Genomic DNA, 22,947 nt, shown 5'->3' with positions numbered 1-22,947 from the left:
TGTGATTACCATTGAAACTGAAGTGTCAAAAATACTGTCACAGCAAGTGAGAAGCAGACAGAGATGCTGCACAACACTCCAGCAGAGAGATTCCAAAGCTTGGATCTGTTTTCAAAGCAAAATGCTTTAGGATAATATTATACACTGCCAACTTCACTGGAAAAAGTCCCTTGTGTGTTCTTTTTACTTGCAATCAATGTTATATATTTTTTTATTCTGCCCTAATTTCATAACCTCTTCAAAATCTGTTGGATATCTATGTATACTGTGTTCAATTCCATCATAAAAACTGGAAATGTTTGTCCATACAAGTATAAGACGTAGGAACAGAATTAGGCCATTCAGCCTATCGAGTCTGCTCCAACATTCCATCATGGCTGATGTATTATCCCTCGCAAGGCCATACTCCTGCCTTTGTCCTATAACTTTTGTGCTCTGACTAATCCAGAAACCAGCAACCTCTGCTTTAAAAAATGCAAGTGAATTGTCCTCAACAGCCTTCTGTGGCAACAAACTCCACAGATTCATAAATAGTAAACACAAAGTGCACTGTAGATGCTGTGGTCAAATCAAGACGTACAAACAAAGCTGGATGAGCTCAGCAGGTCGGGCAGCAGGAGTCAATGTTTCGGGTCAAAACCCGAAACGCAGATTGGGGGAACGCTTCATCGAGCACCTACACTCCGTCTGCCACAACAGATAGGATCTCCCGATTGCCACTCACTTCAACTCTCCCTCTCATTCCCATTCGGATTTGTCCATACATGGCCTCCTCTACTGTCATGATGAGGCCAAACTTCGGTTGGAGGAACAACATCTCATATACCGTCTGGGTAGTCTCCAGCCGCTTGGTATGAACATCGAATTCTCCAACTTCCGGTAATTCCCTCCCTCTCCCTTCCCCATCCCACCTCTACTCTGTCTCCACTTCTAGCTGCCTATCACCTCTCATGACTGCCTTCTTCTACTACCCATAGTGCTTTCCCCTTAGATTCCTTCTTCACCTCTCCTGCCTATCCCCTCCCCCACCTCTTGATCTTTCCTCTGATTGGTTTTCCACCCTCTCCCCACCTTCTTTATAGGGCCCCTGCCCCCTCCTTCTTTAGTCCTGACGAAGGGTTTCGACCCAAAACTGCTTCTTTCAATGGATGCTGCCTGACCTGCTGAGTTCATCCAGCTTTTTTGTACGTCCACAGATTCACCATCCTCTGGCTAAAGAAATTCCTCTGCATCTCTGTTCTAAATGGACGCCCCTCTATTTTGAAGCCATGCCCTCTGGTCCTGGACTCACCCACTATAGCGAGCATCCTGTTCACATCCACTCTGTCTCAGCCTTTCAAAATGTAATACGTTTCAATGAGATCAACCCCTCCACCCCCACCCCTGGACCTGCCATTCTTCTAAACTCCAGAAGTACATGGCCAGAGCTATCAAATATTCCTCATACGTTAATCGTTTCATTCCAGAGTCATTCTCATGAACCTCCTCCGGACCCCCTCTAATACCAGCACATCTTTACTTAGATAAGGGACCCAAGTGAAGTCTAACCAATGCTTTATACAGCCTCTGAATGATATCCTTACTTTTATATTCTAGTCCTCTCAAAATGAGTGATAACACTGCATTTACTTTCTTACTACTAACTCAACCTGCAAGTTAATCTTTAGAGAATCGTGTACGAGGATTCCCAGGTCCCTTTGCACCTCTGACTTCTGATTTTTCTCTCTATTTAGAAAGTAAACCACGCCTTTATACCTCCTACCAATGACCATGCACTTCCCTACATTGTATTCCACTTGGTATTCTTTGCCCATTCTCCTAATCTGTCTAAGTCCTTCCACAGACTGTCTACTTCCTCAACACATGTGTCTCTCCACCCATCTTCATATTGTCTGAAAACTTGGGTCACAAAGCCATCAATTCTGTCATCTAAATCTTTAACAAACAACGTGAAAAGAAGCAGTCCCAATATCGATTCTTGCAGAACACCACTAATCACCGGCAACCAATCAGAAAAGGCCCCCATTATCCCCACTCTTGACCAACTGCCAGTCAGCCAATCTTCTATCCATGCTTATTCGTTCCTATAATACCAAGGGCTCTCATCTTGCTAAGCAGCCCCATGTTCAGTACCTTGTTAAAGGCCTTCTGAAAATCCAAGCAAACAACATCCACTGATTCTCATTTGTCTATCCTGCTTGTTATTTCCTCAAAGAATTCCAACAGATTTAAGACCATAAGACATAGGAGTAGAATTAGGCCATCTGGCACATCGAGTCTGTTCTGCCATTCAATCATGGTTGATCTCCTTATATCTCTGTCAATCAAGATTTTCCCCTTCAGGAAACCATGTGACTCCAAATACCATGAAACAACATCCTTCCCAACTAATGAAGTCAGGCTAACTGGTCTATAGTGATCCTTGAAAGATTGCTACTAATGCCTCCACAATCTCTTCAGCTACCCCTTTCAGAACCCTTGGGTGTGGTCCTAGTGACTTATCTACCTTCAGACCTTTCAACTACCCAAGCACCTTGTCTTTAGTAATAACAACTACACTCACTCCTGCCCCAATGCTCGAATTTCTGGCATACTGCTAGTGTCTTCCATGAAGACTGATGCAAAATACTTATTAAATACAATTTCTTTTTCCACAATTACGACCTTTCCAACATCATTTTCTAGCAGAACAATAACCGCTCTCATCCTTCTTTTACTTATATCTGAAAAACCTTTTGATATCCTCTTTTATATTATTGGCTATCTTACCTTCATATCTTCCTCTCCTTATGGCTTTTTGGTTGCCTTCTGTTTGTTTTTAAAAGCTTCCCAATCCTCTAACTTCCTTTTAATTTTTTTGTTAAATTAGATGCCCTCTTTTTTGATTTTACACTGTCTTTGTTTTCCCTTGCCAGCCACAGTTGCTTCATCCTCCCTTTAGAATACTTCATCTTGGGGATGTTACTATCCTACGACTTCCAAACTGTTCCCAGACACTCCAGCCATTGTTGCTCTGCCGTCATCCCTGCTAGTGTTCCCTTCCAATCAACTTTGGCCAGCTCCTCTCACATGCCTCTGTAATTCCATTTACTCCACTGTAATACTGATACAACTGACTTTAGCTTCTGCCTCTCAAACTGCAAGGTGAATCCAATCACATGTCACTACCTCCAAATAGTTCCTTTACCTTAAGTTCCCTAATCAAATCTGGTTCATTACACAACGCCCAATACAGAAAAGCTGAACCCCTGGTGGGCTCAATCATAAGCTGCTCTAAAAAGCCATTTCATAGGCATTCTACAAATACCTTCTCTTGGGTTCCAGCACCAACCTAATTTTCCAAATCTACCTGCATATTGAAATCTACCATGATTATAACATTGCTCTTTGGACATTTCTTCTCTAACTCCCATTGTAATTTGTACCCCACAGCCTGGACACTGTTCAGAGGTTTGTATATAAGATAAAGTAGCAGAATTAGGCCACGTGGCCCATCAAGTCTGCTCCACAATTTCATGACTAATCCAATTTTCCTCTCAGCCCCAATCTCCTGCCTTCTCCCCTAATCCCTTCATGCCCTGATCAAACAAGAATCTATCAGTCTCTGCCTTGAATATACATAAAGACTTGGCCTCCACAGCTGCCTGTGGCAAAGATTTGCACAGATTCACCACTCTCTGGCTAAAGAAATTCCTCCTCATCTCCATTCTAAAAGGATGCTCCTCTATTCTGAGGCTGTGCCCTCTAGTGTTAAGACTCTCCGACCAGAGGAAACATCCTCTCCACATCCAGTGATTCTTGAACGATCATTACTACCGCCTCCACAATTTCTTCAACCACCTCTTTCAGAACTCTGGTGCGTACACCATCTCGTTCAGATAATTAATCTACTTTCAGACATTTCAGTTTCCCAAAAACCTCCTCTCTAGTTTATGGTAACTTCACACACTTCATGCCCCAATACCATACTGCTAGTGACCTCCACAATGAAGACTGATGTAAAATACTTATTTGGTTTATCCACTGTTTCGTTGCCCCCATTACTATCTCTCCATATTCTTTTCTAGCTGTCTGATATCCACTCTCATCCCTCTCTTACATTTCAGGTGTCTGAAAAAAATTCCCATCAGGGTCTTTTTTTACCCTTGTAGTTCCTTAACTCTACCCACAAGGATTCTACATCTTCTGATCAATAGGTTCAATAGGTACATTTAATGTCAGAGAAATTAATACAGTATGCATCCTGAAATTCTTTTTCTTCACAAATATCCATGAAAACAGGAGTGCCCCAAAGAATGAATGACAGTTAAATGTTAGAACCCCAAAACCTCCATAAGTCACTTCTAACATTTGATTTTTTTTTTAAACCAACAAAGCCACCCCACCCTCTCTGCCCACCTGCCTGTCCTTTTGAAAACTTCATGTATCCCTGGATATTAAGCTCCCAACTGTGATCTTCTTTCTGCCATGATTCAGTGATGCCCACAACATCATACCTGACAATCTCTAACTGCACTACAATATCATCCATTTTATTCTGTATACTGCATGCATTCAAACACCTTCAGTTTATATCATCCTTTTCAATTCTGCCATGTTACACTTCAACTCAGCCCACTGAATACAGTTTTGCCCTATCATATGCCTGTCCTTCCTCACAGCTGCAATGCATCTACTTGCACACAGACACCATGGTTTGTAACAGTTAGCATGGCACTATTACAGCGCAGGGCACTGGAGGTCAGAGTTCAATCCCAGCATCCTCTGAACAGAGTCTGTGTACTTTTGTCCCATGAAATGTCCAGGTATCCCCCCGGTGTTCCTGTTTTCTCCCACAATCCAAAGACGTACAGGGTAGATTAGTCATTGAAAATTGTACTGCGTTTTTATGTATGAAAAGCCAGCTTGATCCCACTGGGAATATATACAAACACAATCATTCTATTTTGAAATTCATACAATAATGACGACGAGTTAATAATGCAGATCTGATTTTACTATAAAACTTCAATTGCATTTCAAGGTTGGGACTCCAAATAAATATGACTAATTTTTTTATTTTTTTTTACACAGAAGGTACTGTACCCCAATGGGCAAGTTTCATGACTGGTACTCAGATCTGAATTGCTGATCTTCAGTCAAGTTCAAAACCCACTGCAATTAAATAGAATAAAAAGTAGCATCAGTGATGTTGCTGATTAAATTACCAAACTATCATGGCAAAAAGGAAATCTATCATCCTTAAACTGTCACATCAGTAGCTATTGTGAAACAATAATGAACTCTTAACGACTCTTGGAAATGGCCAAGGAGTAATTTAATGGAGAATAAATTTCAACCTGGCCAGCTACTATCACATTCCATGAACAAAAACTGAGTAACTTCATAGCATTACTGAGAATTATGTTAGATAGTTGAAGACATTACAACTTATATTTAAACGTATGCTGGAAATGACCAAAACTTATCCAATTCAATGAGATAAATTTGCCTATTATAAAGCTTCATTCTGTTCTGCAGAAATGATATTCACCTGGTACATCTAGGTCTATTGTAAACATAATTTTGATAATTTTTTATCATAATTATCTCCTGCCCACTTCCAATGTAGCAATCATCCTACTGAAACTTCTTGAAGTGAAAATTTAGAGCATATATGTCAAACTCAAGGCTTGCGGGCCAAATCCGGCCCGCAGTGGAATTATCTTTGGCCCGCGAGATAATATCTAATTACTATTAAAGCTGGCCCCAGTAATCGAAGCGCCTATGGCGTATGATATGGCTAATGCTGAGTTTATTCAGGTACCAGGTTTTCAGGGTTTTTAGTGTTTATTCAGCAGTCTTCTTCATAAGAAACAGAATTTGTAAAGTGAAACACTTTGTAGTTATAGCAGAGACTGAGACACATGAGAGCAGGCTGAAAAAACGGAGGCAACGAAAGCTGCGTTCACACGCGTCTGACTGATCCGGCCCGCGTGAAGCTGCATTTTGCTCAATCCGGCCCGTGACCTAAAATGAGTTTGACACCCCTGATCTGATTTAGAGTTACTGGGATCAGCTGTGAGACTATAGATGAAAAGCATGAGATTACTTGAGTTTTTTTGAGTTATATGCACTGTGTTGAACACCTTGATCTGGAGGTGCTCATGTGTACTACTGAATGATAATAAACTTGAATTTAATTTGCAATCTATAGTTACAACTGACCAAATCAAAATATAAATTCTACTCAACTCCTGTCACCAACATGCCTGAAAAGCAAATCAGACTGTCACAACTAAAATTTAAGGAAGTTCATTTGATTTCTTAATGACTTATGAAGCACCTTTCAAAGATTTAAGCTTGGTAAACAAAGTAAAACTTTTGCCCATTATTATATAAAACATCAATTTCTATAAAGAATGGTTCTGATGTACTGATTTATAGAATTCTGAATACTTAAAAGTCATAATACACAAAGCTTTAGTAAAACTATACAAAAAACTGAAAGATGCAACTGCCTGAAACTACAATGATTTAGATAGACAAAGAGAAAATCTGCAGCTGCTGAAAATCCGAGCAACACACACAAAATGCTGGAGGAACTCAGCAGGCCAGACAACATCAATGGAAAAGAGTACAGTAAACGTCTCGGGCCAAGACCTTTTCGTAAGAATTCAGCAGGATGATTGGAAAGAAATCTTTCTAGAACGATTATTATTTTTCTTTCTAAACTACTAGCCTAAATCATGCAGCACACGGAGACCTTCTGTTTCCAATCTAATCATATCTTCCAGGTACTTGATGTCCTTTCAGTATCACTGAAGTGGAATATGGTATTTCGTCATTTCAAGGTTAACCTCTGACCATTTTTATAAAACATGTGCTCCTCCAGAGCAAACCCCTCCACCCTTCTACCCGAAAACAAATTGTAGAATTTATTTAATTTCATTTCTGTTTGTTAACCCATTATAGCTACACAAAGTAGATCTGCTCAGGCCAGCAAAGACTTCCATTACTACAATGAAGCTGAGAGGGGAAAAGAAAAACCCACAAAATATTACCTGCTTGAAAACTGAAATAAACACAGATCATGCTGCGAATGCTCAGGTCAGACAGGATCTGGAGGCAAGAAGTATACTTGAAGTTTCAGGTCATCAGGACTGATTTAAAAAATCCGCTCTAATGAAAGATCACTGTCCTGCAGCTTCAAATGTCTGTTTCTGTCTCTGTGGATATTGCCCGACCTTCTGGGGATTTCCACTAGTTTTGTTTTTGATTTCAGTTCTGCCAATAATTGTGGAATATGAAAAGGAGTTTACTCAAAGACATTGCTGGGGCCAGGAATCAGGCCAAAATGAGTCAACAATTTGAAGAGCTGCAACTACAATCACCATCATAAAAAACACACCCCAGGGGAGTTGTAGCCTTGCAGAAGCATAACATTAATCTTTCTTATTGTAAAAGTTCTGAAACTGAACAGGAAACAAATGATCCAAACAAATGCCGTTACTTTGTTCTTATGGTCCAGGTCATGACAAATTTAGCCGCACTGAGACTTACTAGCAATGATTTAACATCAGAATGAAAACTTGGGATTCTTAGGACTACATAAGGGAGAAAGACAAATAACTGGGTAATTTATTTCTATGATATAGTCAGAAGAAAGTTACATATGTAGGAAGGAGAAAATATAACTGCCAACCATTAGGATAGAGAAAACAAATGACTTTGTGTAGAACTTATTTCTTCACTAAATTATTAAGGACTTATTTCACACCTGAAATAAGTCTCTGGGGGAATGTCAGATAAAATCACAACCAAGGAATTATGCAGTGGGCAATGGGAAGTTGGGAAGAGGTGCTGATTATGGGAAGGTAAATGTAAATTTTGTACTGAGGGAAATTTAAAGTACTCTTTACCATCGTGATCAAGATCCCCTTAACGGTATATTATTTCCACCTGCTGGACAAAAGGTCATGTTAAAATAGTTAGCGTGGAAAGATCTGGAAAAGGATCCAGTTAAGCACTCCATGTAAGAACCAATAACACTGAAAAGACAAAGACCATAAGACATAGGAGCAGCATTAGGCCATTCAGCCCATCAAGTCTATTCTGCCATCATGGCTGGTTTATTATCCCTCTCAACCCTATTCTCCTGCTTTCTCCCCATAATCTTTAATGCCCTTACTAATCAAGAACCTATTGACGATGGCTGATTCTTCGCTTCAGAAGATCAGGAGGGAACTCCACTGCTGTAGGACTATATTTGCTGCCTGCACAGCATGGTGAGGATCAGTGCGTGTGGTTCCATTCCCAAGGCTGGGGGATGTTCCACAATGGCCCGTGAGCTGTGACAACTGCAGCAACCCCCAAGGCTGTAGGTTGAGCATCCAAGTTCTGCTTCTCCTAGCAGACTGCCTGGCAAGGCTAACAAGTCTCATCTACCTGGGTTTGGAATCCAAGTTGTCCTTCTCCTAGGCTGGCTACCAACCTAGGCTGATGAGCCCAGCCTGCCCGCCCGCCCAGCTATACCATTGACCTCACGATTGCACCATGACATAACAGGGACGCCACATGAAGGTGTTGCTATGGGCACAGTAGTGTAACAGAGACCATATGCGAGTGACCTCCTGCATGGCAAACCAAACAGTGGTCCTGTAGCAATCACTACACTCGGAAAGGAGAGGCTATGGGAGAAGCTTCACCATCCTTAAGTGAGCAGGACACCCAGCCCAGGACTCACCCGTCCCCAAGAACCTATTAACTCCCACTTTAAATATACTTAATGACTTGGCATCCATCTGTGACAATGTATTCCACATTGTTGTACCACCCCTTTTGTTTCTAAATTCAGTCTTTACGAGTCCACTTGAAAGTATAAACATTGCAGAAAATGAAAAATAAAGGTGCTTCCATAAGGAACAGGATACAAAGCCTGGATTTTCCTAGGAGTTTCCAGCAGTTACGCCCACACAGAAGTCCGCACATTAATGGTTCACTCCATTGGCCATTTCCTAGTGGGCCCTGCTGCTGGACTCCCCAAGGAGTTCAACAGTGGAGCACAAGCTTGCTGAGAGTTCCCAGCACCAGGTTAGTACTGACACAAAATCCCTTCTCCTTCAATTTCAGTGGGGATAGAAAGGCAACTGGCAAGGAAGATATTGTTCGGTTAAATGTATTTAATAATCTAAAACTTCAAAAAATTTTCTTTGTAACTGTAACAATTTGTTGACAAGGTTCCACCAGAAATTTGGTGGCAAAGTGAAAACAAATAGGTCTTCCGGTATAGATTGGGAGACCATTTCGCCGAGCATCCGCACTCCGTCCACCAGAACCACCGGGATCTCCCAGTGGCCACCTATTTTAATTACAATTCCCATTCCGATATGTCCATCCACGGCCTCTTCCACTGTCAGGATAAGGCCACACTTCAGCTGGATGAACAACACCTCAATTCCATCTGGGTAGCCTCCAGCCTGATGGCATGGACATAGATCTCTCAAACTTCCAGTAATGCCTCCCCCCATTTTGCACTATTTATTTTATTCTAACTTATAGTTAGGTGTTATGCCTACATTATACTGCTGCCACAAAGCAAAACATCTCACAACTTACGTCAGTGAGAATAAACCTGATCCCAATAAATGCTGAGAGCACAAAAATAAGCATATTGCATGGAATGAAAATCGTTCCATAAACAGGGAACAGTAGAAATAAACTGAACTTTCTATGACTAACTGAATACTACAGAGATTAGTGCTTGGAACCCCTATTCACATTACATCCAATACAAATGTGGGTGGGATGGTAAGCTGTGAGCTTCAACACAATTCAGTCAAAATCACTGAACAGATAAATTATTTTACTATTGTCACATGCACTGAATTACAGTGAAAAGTTTCTCTTGCAAACTGCTAATGCAGATCAAATCATTACCCGACTCACTGAAGTTCAAAAAGGTAAAATAAGAAGTGTAACAAGTATTGAGAAAGTGAAATGCAGGTCAACAATAAGGTACAAGATCATAATGAGATAGATTGTGAGCTTCCAGAGTCCACCTTATCATACTAGGGAATCATTTAATAGTCTTAGAACAGCAGGGCAGAGGCTGTCCTTGAGCCTAATGTAATGTGTTTTGGGGGTTTTATATTTTCTGCCTGATGGAAAAGACAAGGAAAGAGAACGTTGAGGGTAGATGGGCTCTTTGATTATGCTGGCTGCTTTACCGAGGCAGCAAGTACAGACAGAGGCTGGTTTCCATGATGCAACCCCACTACATAATAAAGGCAGAATAGGCAAATGTGATTATCCACATCCGTAGGAAGAACAGTAAGAGAAAATTCTGTTTAAATCATGATAGATTGGTAAACACCAATGTACATGGGCATTCTATATGCATTTGTAAACCCATCTCTGAAAGCAAACGTGCAGGTGCAGCAAGCAATTAAGGTACTAAAGAGTAAGTTGGTCTTTATTTAAGAAATTTGGAGCAAGGATATCTTACTATAATTATCAAGGGACATCGTGAGACCATACCTAAAGTATTTAGTGTTATTTCAGTGTTCATTTAGAAAGGATGTGTGCCAGAGAGAGTGCAACCAAGGTGCACTGATTCCTGGGTGGGCAAGACTATCACATGAGAAGAGATTAGATCACTGGATTTTAGGAAAATGACAGGAAATTTCATTAAAGTCTCCACACTTCTGATAAGGCTTGACAGGCTAGATTCAGGAAGTGCCTTTCCCCTGAAGTTGCAACCTCAGGTTGCAGGCAAAGACAAACATGGCAGGGATGAGGAGGAACTCCTTCATTCAGAAGGAGGATCTGTGGAACTCACTACCACATGACAGTGATTTCATAACAAAGTAAATTTCAAAATTCAAAGTGAATGTATTATCAATGTACATGTTATCATATACAACCCTGGGGTTCACAGCAGAACAAATACAATAGAATCAATGAAAAGCTGCACTGACAAACAACTAATGTGCAAAATAAGGTACACACAAACAAACAAATAACAATGAAGACATGAGTTGCAGAGCCTTTGAAAGTGAGTCCCTACGTTGTGGAATAAACTCCGAGTTGAGGCGAGTCTAATTATCCACGCTGGTTCAGGAGTTGGATGATTGAAAGGTAATAACTGTTCCTGAATCTGGTGGTGTGGGACACAAGGTTCTGGTACCTCCTTCCCTTTAGAGCAGAGGGTCCCAGCAATTTTTTTATGCCATGGAACAGTACCATTAAGCGAGGGGTCCATGGACCCCAGGTTGGCAACCCCTGCTTTAGACAGACAGATTTCTGGATATTAAAACAAACAGTGAGTCAGCAGGATCACATTACTGAGGTAGGTCACCTGTCACAACTGTTGATGGCCAAATGGCCATCACCTGCTTCAATTTTCCTATATTTACATGCTGAAACACCAAGATGCAATTGGAATAGGCAATTCACATACAACGAGAACATCAACGCAAATCCATGGGCCAAACAGTTTGTTTCCCTTCCTTATTTTCCACATACACCTTGTTACAGTGAACACATCCAATGAAGTCTCTAGATGGGAAGTCTTGTGTTATTACTGTATGGTCTTGTCTTGCCTTTGAAGATTGAAAACAAACCTGCTTTTCTGTATGTTGGCAAGATTTAATGCTCTGTTCTGGTTACCAGATAAAATAACCCTTAAATTAATGACTCAAGTCAGTCATTGACAAACACAAAGCTGAGCTTCTGGCAAATTAGAATGTCACCAGCAAAAACGATGAACTATGCACTGTACGTTATGAATCAGAAACTTGGCAGATGGCAGCAATTCACAACTTGTAAAAGGGAGAGGAAGAGAAATTGAACAATGATACCAATCACATTCTAACGCTCAGCAAGCTGCAGTCATTCAGATAGTTTATATTATCAAAGTCTTCAGACTGCAGAAAACTTAAGACAATGGCATTTTTGCAGAGAGCCCGCTATCTGAAAAGTGTCAAATCATGTGAAAATTAACAGGAGACTGTAGGGGTTGGGTAGTGTTGCAAAGACAGGGAGCCTGCTTAAGGACTTACACAGTTTAGGAGAGTGGGCAAAGTGGCAGGTGGTATACAACAGGGTGAAGAGTAAGATTATGCACTTTGCGACATGGAAATGGCCCATTTTTGAAATGGAGACAGAATTCAGAAATTGAAAGTGCAAAGGAACTTGGAAGTTCTTGTTCAGAATTCCCTCAAAACTGAATTGCTAATAAGGAAGCCAAATGCAGTGTTAGCATTTATTCTGAAAGCATTCAAAAATAAAAACAAGGATGCAAAGCTGAGACTTTATAAAGCATTGATCAGACTGCATTTGGAATATTCTAAGCAACTTTTGGGTACGATACTTAAAGAAAGATGTGCTGCGCCTAAAAGTCAAGAAGAGGTTCACAAGAATATCAATCAAAAGGCTCAGCATATGAGAACTATTTGGCAGCTCTGGATCTGTACTCTATGCAGTAGAGAAGGATTGGGTGTGGGGGAGAGGGGAAGGAACAGTATCTCACTTATTGAATGGCGGAGCAGGCTCGATGAACCAGATGGCCTACTCCTGCTCCTATTTCTTATCTTCTTAAACATACTAGGAAGAGTGGATGGGGAAAGGATGTCTCCATTAGTAGTTGGTGCTGCCCTCTAGTGTTTACTCGGTGGAAGACAAGCTGGATTGTGTTCATTCGTCCATCTGCAGACTGCTGTGAACTGCTTGTTCGTGCCGATTAACACCCACGCACCATATTTTTTCGTGTGAATGTATCTTTACTGCTATCTTATATCTTCTATATGTACCTTGTGCTGTGCATGACTGTTGGTATTGTGTTTTGCACCTTGGCCTCAGAGGAACGCTGTTTCATTTGGTTGTATTCATGGGTATTCGTGCGTGGTTGAATGATAATTAAACTTAAACTTGAAAGGACACTCCTCAGCCTCCTCCAATCCAGGAAAACCGTCCTAGCCTATTGAACAAGCAGCCAGAGGAAACAGTTGTGGGAGATACATTAACAATATTTAAAAGCCACCTGGACATGTACATGGATGAGAAACGTTTAGACGAGATATGGCAAAATGCAGACAAATGGAACTAGCTTAGATAATCAGCATGAACCAGTTGGGTCAAAGGATCTAGTGGTGTGCTGTATGACTCTTTATAGTTTCCCATTTTAACTCAAGGCCTTCAAAGTCTGCCATCATTGCAAACCTTTTCCATACCCTCTCTTGCTTTATCACATCCATTAATATGGCAACCGCCAGAACTACACACCACATTCCTAACTAACATTATGTACAACTGTAATATGGTGTCCCATTTCTTGTATCAAATGCCTCAAGCAAAGAAGGGGTCACCACAATGACCATCTGTGTCTCCACAATACACTTGTACTCCTAGATCTCTTGGTTCTATAACACTCTCCACAGCTCTGGCACTCACTGTAACTATGCTATCCTGGTTTAACTTCCCAAAATGCATGACATTGAATGTGTCCAAGTTAAATTCTATCTGTTATTCTCTTACTCACTTTCCAAATTGATTCAGATCTGGTTGTAATCTCAAACAAACTTCTTCACCATGAGATTACCAATTTTAATGTCATCTGCAAATTTAATAGTCATGTCACCCATGTTCTCATCCTTTTGAAGCAGCTGAGTGACTTGCTTGGCACTTCAGAGAGCAGAGTACAATTGATCTTCTTGCTGTGAAATGAAATGGCTTACAGGTTAGCCAAACAACGTGAACAAGTTTCCTTGCTTCAAAAAGATTGTGTCACGTTCAAGAATTTTAAAAATCCACATAGTTACAATTGTATAGCCGGATATTCAGTTATATTCACATTCTGAAACACCCAAAGGAAGAATACGAACATATTTGCTGTAGTATCAGCTCAGTTAAAGGTATAACCCATGCACTACTACACACACTGTATCTTTTTAATACGAGACATTCTATTCAATGAGACTAACACAGGGTGCACAGGTATGCAAGAGATATTATATGTAAGCCATATTATATCTCCCAGGTTGAGAAAATTAGGTGTCAGACCTTGGCACTGAAACAGCAAAAATCAAGAAAGAAACTTTAAAAAATCACCAAGAATAAACAGCAGTCTCTAATCAAGTTCATAAAGACTGCATCGCAACATTTCAGTTAGATCCCTTTGGAAGTTAATGTTGCTGCATGGTTCCTGTTTTTGAAGCTGCAACTATTTTCAGTGATTGCTACGTCTGTACTTCAAGATCCCTTGTCCACTAACCCCACCTGGTCTCTCACTCTCCAAGGAACAAGTAATCTCCCTTTTCTTTTTACCAAAACGTGTTACTTCACATCCGAGTTCAAATTCAATTGCCAATTTTGCAATTCCATTAAGCAATCACACAAAATGCTGGAGGAGTCCAGCTGGATAACCAGGATGAATTAATGTTCTTTTTTTTTATTTCCAATTCTCCTCAGTGTTGATCAGCCCTTCATCCCAAAGGGATCTGCAAACAGAAAAACTGTAGTATTGATACCCAAGTCTAAATGTCAACATGCATCATGAACTCCACTGATGCTAAAGACCTCCACTCCACACGTTCTTAGACTGCCATTAACTCCCACTCTCCACCCTGAAGCTAGCTGACTATTCCAGGCAACTTACTCTGCCTCTCTGACTTTATTTGTTTATTATTGAGTAATTTACTGTAGACTTATTTAAAAATCTAGGTAAATTATAGTTACTGCATTTATCATCAAGGAAGATCGCTGCTCAGAATCAGGTTTAATATCACTGGTACATGCCTGAAATTTGTTGCTCTGCGACAGCAGTAAATTGCAATACATAATAATAAAAGCAATAAATTACAAGCATACATAAAAAAACTAAATTAACTAAGCAGTGCAAAAAGAGAGGGAAAAGTACTCAGGTTGTGTTCATGGTATCATTGTCCACTCAGAAACCTGTTCTCACTCTTCACTATTACACTTCCCATTTCTAAATTTATTCAGAGATACAGCACGGAACAGGCACTTCCAGCCCACCGAGCCTCACAACCCAGCAACTCACCCACTTAACACCAACCTCATCACAGGACAATTTACCATGACTGATTAACCTGCTAACAGCTTCGCTACCGTGGCACCCAAAACCATCACAAACATTTTGTTCCCTCATTTGACAGGGACCGTCAAATTTCTTCATAACAATATTATACCAAATGGTCTAATTCCCTGCACACCTTCAGTTCCCATTGATAACCACCAGTTTTCTGGCACTGCATCTTTCTCTAATTATTAATAATGTGCATTGATAACAATGCTTTTGCTTCCCTAGATGTGATCACCCCAGGCATGCCCTGTTCTCATTGCTACCATCAAGGAGGTGCAGCAGCCTAAAGACAGACACTCAGCATATCAAAAGCAGCTACAGGTGTCCCCCTCTTTGCAAAGGTAGAGTGTTCCTATGAAACCTTTCTTAAGCAGAAAAGGTGTAAAGCAAAGAACCATTAATTTATATGGGAAAAATTGTCGTAAAAGCTAAAGTCCTCTTTGTAACACGAAAACAGGTTACTAATATAAGTCTTTTGTAAAATCGAAGTGGCGTAAAGTGAACATTCTTAAAGCAGGGGACACCTGTACTTCCTTCCGCTGTCAAGATTACTGAATGAACAATGAACCCATGAACACTACCTCAGTACTTCTTTTCCTCTTCTTACACTACTTAATTTATTTTTTAAAATATATTCTTATTGTAATTTATAGTTTTTTATTATGTATTGCAACGTACTGCTGCTGCAAAGCAACAGAAAATTTCACAGCATATGCCAGTAATATTAGACCGCTATTCTGATTCTGAAGTGATGTCAAGTTCAATTACCTTACTATATCCAGTTTCTATTTTAACTGCATTCATTTTATCATTAACCTCGTCATTTAATGTCATCTCTACCTATTCCAGCTCCCTAGTAAATACTGAAGCAAATTAAAGGTTTAATATTTCTTCCATTGCTATGTCATTGAAATTTTAGAAGACATAGGAGTCCATACAGTGCTCCTTGTGAATCAAAAGATGACTCTTCTGGAGTCAGATCTGCTGATGTACAAGTGACAACTCTCCAACCATTCATCCAGGCACTTTTTAAAAAGATGCAAGTTTCTGCCTCTACCATCCTTCCAACCTGCAAGCCTCAAACTTCCAACGCAACTGAAAAGAATTCTCCCCATCCCTTGTCTTATCCTTCTGCCATTTTCTTTAAACCTCATGTTCAAACTCATAACTGGGAAACAGGTACTTTCAATTCATTCTCGCCAAGCACTCCAGACTTCAAAACAATCGTCAACCTTGGCTCATCTGTTCCAGAGAATATAATGTCAACTTATCCAAACTTACTTCATGACTAAAATTCCCAGTTCTGGCAATACCCTCAAATCATTCTTGTAATATAGTCAGAACTGTACACTTTACTCATGCTGTCGTATCTGAAGCTTACTGAACTACAACTTTCCTGCCTTTATGTTCTATGTCTCAAACAATAAAATGTCTACTTACTTTAAAGTGCCTATTCTGCTGCTTTGAAGGATGTACACTCTGGTTCCCCTTTTCTCAATTTTTTTTCCATTTATGTTGTCTCATAATATCATCTCCTTAAATAAAAGGCCTCAGCTTTGTACCATCTTATTAGACACACCCCTTTCAAATCATGAAACTGATGAAAAGGAACCAAGTATTCAGCCTTATGGAATCCCATTGTTAACAGCTTTCTAAACATAGAAACAACCATTTCCTGCTATGGAGCCAAGTTATCACTCTTTTGGATCAGATGCTTCGTTATTCGATCGACCATTCTGAGCTGTGGTACTGTCCTGTCAATCCCTTAAATGTAACACCCCCATCCCAATAATTCTTGTCAAAGATCCAGAAATACTTCACTGTTTCTTTTTCTGGTTCTTGTTGGCATTTACTTCAAAAAAAAAAAATCCTTTCTGTTCTCTCACACACACCTTATCTATTTAAGTAATATACACATTCCTCCTTGCTTCAGCTGTTTCCTTATATCCTCATTCATCCATGGTCTCTCATGATTGTTTCTTTCAGCAGAGTATTCACTCAGTGGCTACTTTATTAGGAACTGGGGTGGTCTCCTGAGGCTGTAGTCCATGCACTTTAAGAGGCAACGTGTTATATGTTCAGAAACACTCTTCGGCACACCACTGTTGTACCACGATTATTTGAATTACTTTCACCGTCCTGGCAGCTTGAACCAGTCTGGCCATTCTCCTCTGACCTCCCTCATTAACAAGCCGTATTTGCCCACAGAACTGCCAATCACTGGATGATTTTTTTTTGTTTATACGCCATTCTGTGTAAACTTTAGATTTGTTGTGTGTGAGAATCCCAGGATTTCTGATATACTCAAACCACTCCATCTAGCACCAACAACCATTCCATGGTCAAAATCACTGGAGATTAATTTTTCTGACATTTGGTCTGAACATCAACTGAACCTCTTGAACATGTCTGCAAGCTTTTATGCATAGACTTGCTACCATGATTGGCTATTTAGATATTTGCTTTAACAAGCATGTGTGGCTAATTAAGTGGCCACCAAGTGTATATTTTATTGCATTTTTCTGAGTAACAGTTTAAATGTTTGTTGTTGTTACTCTGTTCCTGCACCTGCATTTTTCTTCCCAAATTCCATTCTAAAACCTTTGGAAAGTTTTTTGTCAATGTATTAGCCTGTTAATCGTAACTGTTCCCTCCATCAATTAAAGGCTTATTTTATTATAGTCATGATTACCCAGATGCTTCCTTATTTCTATACCTCTTGCAGAATGGTATTTTAGGTGTTACTATGTCAGGAGACATGTCCTGGGCCCAGCACACAAGTGTAATTACGAAGAAAAAATAACCGTAGCTCTACTTCCTTAGAGTTTGCAGAGATTCCGCATGACATCTAAAACTTTGACTAAACTTCAATACATATGTAATGGAAAGTATACTGAAAGCCAATGCCTTTGAACAGAAAACCTACAAAGAGTATGAGTTTGACCTCGTCCATAGCTAGGTAAAGCCCTCCCCACCATTGAGCACACCTACATAAAATGCTATCATAGGAAAGCAGCATCCATCATCAAGGACCCCCTTCAGGACATGCTCTCTTCTCACCGCTGCCATCAGGAAGAAGGTACATGACCCTCAAATCTCACACCACCGGGTTCAAGAACAGTTTCTACCCCTCAATTAACAGAATCTTGAACCAAAGGGGATAACTTGACTTGCCCCATCATTGAAACGTTCCCACAACCAATGGACTCACTTACAAGGAATGGTCATCTCATGTTTTCATTACTTATTGCTATTTATTTGTATCTGCATTTGCACCATTGGTTGTCTTCTGCACTCTGATTGAGCCCCCTAGTTGGGCAGTCTTTCATTGATTCTGTATCGTTAATATTCCATAAATTTGTTGAGTATGCCCACAAGAAAATGAATCTCAGGGTGACATGAATATGGTGACATATATGATCTTTGATAATAAATTTTACTTTGAACTCTTTAAACACTGTTGAAACTCTATTCCCCAATACCCAAACTAGCCTCTTCTGTTCAGTTCAATAAAGCTCTCTGGAGATTTCAGACATCTCTTTCCACATCACCACACTAGACACCCCCAATCTTTCTGTATACATCTTTCTTCATTTGCATTACTAGGTGATGTATCAGAATCAGAATCAGGTTTATTATCACCGGCACGTGACGTGAAATTTGTTAACTTAGCAGCAGCAGTTCAATGCAATACATAATCTAGCAGAGAGAAAAAAATAAATATTAATAATAAACAAGTAAATCAATTAGAGTAAACGTATACTGAACAGACTTCTAAAATGTGCAAATTATGCCTATTAATGTGGTTTGATACTTCATGACATATTTCCCATTCACAGGGTTTCTACTTACCTGTCCTAGAGCCATCTCCTTTTGGTTAAATACAATTGTGCAAATTGAAAAAGCATTGCTTCTCCACCTCCTCCTTACAAACATGCTACATGCTGTAGTGATTTATTCCCAATCCTGATTTTTCAGCAATCATGTCTCTGTAATTCCTATTATGATCCCCTTCGTCACAATGCATGACTGCCTTCAGCCCCCATTTCATGAATCAAAATCAGAATCAGGTTTATTATCACTGGCATGTGTTGTGAAATTTGTTGCAGCAATACATAATATAGAAGCAATAAAATAATAAATAAGTAAATCAATTACAATATATGTATATTGAATAGATTAAAAGTCGAGCAAAAAACAGAATACATATTAAAAAAGTGAGGTAGTGTTCACGGTTTCAATGTCCATTTAGGAATCAGATGGCAGAGAAGAAGAAACTGTTCCTGAATCGCTGAGTGTGTTCCTTCAGGCTTCTGTACCTCCTTCCTGATGGTAACAGTGAGAAAAGGGCATGCCCTGGGTGCTGGAGGTCCTTAATCATAGACACTGCCTTTCTGAGACACCGCTCCTTGAATATGTCCTGGGTACTTTGTAGGCTAGTACCCAAGATATAGCCGACTAAATTTATGACCCTCTGCAGCTTCTTTCGGTCCTGTGCAGTAGCCCCCCCCCCCCCCATACCAGACAGTGATACAGCCTGTCAGAATGCTCTTCATGGTACATCTATAGAATTTTTTTTGAGTGTTTTTACTGACATTCCAAATTTCTTCAAACTCCTAATGAAGTATAGTCACTGCCATGACTGCCACTGAGTGCACTTCTGTAGAGTTGAACTGGGATTTCCAATCACTTTATCATTAACTGCCCTTTTAGATTCCTGTCCTCCAACTTCAGGCAATCTCTTGCCAATATGCTAGACTTTCATTTTCCATTTTGTTTAAAATGACATGTTTTTTTAAAACCATATAACATATAACCATATATGTTATTTTGTGGAGTCTCGCCCTTCCTAATATCAAACCTTTGCTCTTTCTCTGACACGCCATCTCATCCAGATTCAGGTGGGGCCATCCTACCAGTACAGGTTTCAGAAATGGTGCTCACGACCAATGAAACAGACCGAGTTGCTGACTTAAGGCGGACACCAAGTGCTGAATTTGCTTCTGCCCAGCATTGCACAAGGATCCTGTCGCATGCAGTGAACTAGATTTAATCACTGTCAGCGTGGAAAGAAATTTTCCACATTGTTTCCTGATTGGCCCAGTTTTAAAAACTTAATTTAACCATACCCTGCATATGTTAAATCCTCTCTTCCCTAACCAACTGTTGGCAAAAAAAATAAAGTATATTCATTTCCGCTCATGCTGTTCACAAATGTAATATCTTGCAAGTCTTCATAGCCAATTAAGTATTTCTGACATGCTGTCACTGTTATAATGCAAAGTATGCAGCTGTAAATTTGTATGCAACAAACTCCACTTGAAGAAATAAATATTTGCTAGGATAAAAAGAAAATTCCAAGGCAGTATTTCACCTGAGAAAGCATAGACTTCATGTTAATACCTCACCTGTAAGACTGCACTGCTGACAATGTAGAATTCCTTGAGTACTGCACTGGCCATTATGAAACCTTTGTGCTCAAATCCCTGAAGTGGAACTTGAGCCCACAACTTGCGAATTTCAAACAAGTATAAAACTCTACCACAATAGGCTTTTTGAATTCAAACTCAACTTCATCATCAAGAAGTACAAAAGCAGCAGATGCCTAGGAATGCCTCTATTTGCTGGTTTCAGTGTAAATCACACAGCATCCTGCTTTAGTGATATATGAAGTTCATCATTATCATAATCTCCGGGTCTAAATTTGGGAACACCCTACTCAAATTAATTTGGGAATACTTAGAACTGGTTCAGCCTGCCTTGCTGTGCTGCTATTAATAAAAAAAAACACGTGAAAACACACACTAAAGTTAAATGTCTACTACACAATCTACTCGACAAACTCAGCAGGTCAAGTAGTTTCAGTGGGCTGAAAGAAATTGTTATTAACATCGTGGTTTCAACCTGAAATATCGACAAATTTCTTCTCTCCCCCCCCCCCACCACAAATGCTGCTTGACCCACTGAGCTATTCCAGTAGACCGTTGCTTCAGATTCCAGCTTGTGCAGCCTCATATGTGTTAGATATGCAAACATCAGCTATTCTTATTAGCAATATTTTAACTTAAAGGTTTAACTTTTTCACCAGAATCAGTGCACTTGGAAATAATGCAATGAGCTTCCATTAAAGATTATTGGCATATTAACAACACAGAAGTGTTTTGCATCAACATAAACACAGCTTTCATTGGGCATTGCAGAGAACAGCACAGGATTCTGGCCGACCACAATGCCAAATTAAAGCAACTTCATCTGCATGCACCTGGTCCTACCAAGACTTGCCTCTTCATGGGCCTGTCTAAACACCTCTTAAACAATACTGTTGTATTTGCTCACACCAACTTCCCTGGAAATGCATACCCTCTCTGTTAAAAAAAAACTTGCCTCAGAAGTTTTAAAGTTTCTTCCTCTCACTTTAAAGTTATGGCCTCTGATATTTGATCTTTCCTCCCTGGAAAAAAAGAGCATGTATCCATCCGATGTCTCTCAAAATTTTATGAATTTCTATCAAGGCATATTTCAACCTGAGAAGTTTCAAAAGAAAGCAATTTTATGCAACTTCTCCTTATCCTCGTGATAACATCCTGACAACATCCTCGTGAAACTCTCCTGTATCCTTTTCAAAACCACCACAGTTTCCCTGTAACACAGTGACCAGAACTGCATACAATGCTCAAACACGGTTTCTGCACTTGCACCACAAGATCCTTAACAATACACCCAAGGGTGCTGCCATTTACAGCATACTTGCCTTTTACATTTGACTTCCCAAAGGGCAATTAGCTCACACCTGCCTAGATTAACCTCTAAGAGGACCACAACTTTGTCATGGTTTGGAGGCCTGCGTGCCCCAACAACCCAGAAATCTATTTTGGCTGCAGTCAGGGCTTTATTCTTAGGCTCTTGGTAGGGTCACCCAAGCCAAACAGGTTAAAGGGTAGAGGTCAGAGGTTCAGGAGTTCATCTGGGAAAACAAAACTGTTACAGAAACAGTAAATGAAGAATCCTTCTGCATTTGAGTGGCCAAGGACAGGCAGAGACAGAGGACCTTCACTACTGCCCTAAATGACAGCGGCATAACAGGCAGTAAGCACGTGAACACATATTTCCAATGTGTCGACATCCTGGCTCTCTATAACCTTTTTCACCATCCACAATTACATAAACTTCTGTGTCATCTACAAATTTACTAATCAGCCCAACAGCACTTGCATTCAGAATCACAAATGACAGAAGTTCCCTGCGAAACACCACTGGTCACAGATCTTCAGTCAAAATGACACCCCTCCACTAGAGCACTCCATATTCTACGGGCAGGCCAAGTTTGAACCCTACCTACAAAGTGCATACATCTTGGACTTAATCTTCTGAGTCAGACAACATCCCTACTCTCAATCATCTTCATCATTTCCTCAAAAGACATAATCAAGTTTGCAACACAGGTACAACACCCCCACCCCCCAACTCTCACTATCAAGGCCATACTTTTCCAAATGTGAGTGAATGTTATTTCCAAGAAGTGTCTCCAATAGTTTCCACATTGCTAGTGTAGGTTCACCAATTTATAATTTCATACATCGCAAAGGAACAGTCCTCTGGAAACCTGCCTGTGGCTAAAGACGACACAATGACATTTGTCAAACCACCACCAATTTCAATAACTTGGGATGGACTCCATCAGACATTGCAGAAAAAGAAAAGTGGACAGTGCATGTAATGACATAATTACAATATCAATAAAGCAAAATAAAAAATCTCAGCATGACAGCATCATAGATACAGCATCCATAAGATATGTCAGTCAACACCTCCTCTCCCATCTGCCCTCCTCTATTCCTCCACCAGCCTCTCTCCCCTCCTCTGCT

At 40.1% G+C, this 22,947-nt stretch overlaps 1 protein-coding gene across 8 annotated transcripts in view; it reads right to left on the bottom strand.

Annotated features, from left to right (window-relative positions):
• Positions 1 to 22,947, bottom strand: part of stau2 (staufen double-stranded RNA binding protein 2) — a 313,804-nt gene that overhangs the window by 290,488 nt on the left and 369 nt on the right. The window contains exon 1 of one of the 8 annotated variants that reach the window (XM_073040421.1): positions 13,520 to 13,543. The exons of 6 other annotated variants lie outside the window; for them this stretch is intronic. The gene's annotated coding sequence lies outside the window, so the exon portion shown is untranslated. Of the gene's footprint in view, positions 1 to 5,085; positions 5,158 to 13,519; positions 13,544 to 22,947 lie in introns of those variants that run through there. One more of the 8 variants, XM_073040413.1, reaches the window with a different exon arrangement.

This window comes from Hemitrygon akajei, chromosome 1 (assembly GCF_048418815.1).
Source record: "Hemitrygon akajei chromosome 1, sHemAka1.3, whole genome shotgun sequence".
NCBI classification, from domain to species: Eukaryota; Metazoa; Chordata; class Chondrichthyes; order Myliobatiformes; family Dasyatidae; genus Hemitrygon; species Hemitrygon akajei.
This window is presented reverse-complemented; position numbering and strand designations above follow the sequence as displayed.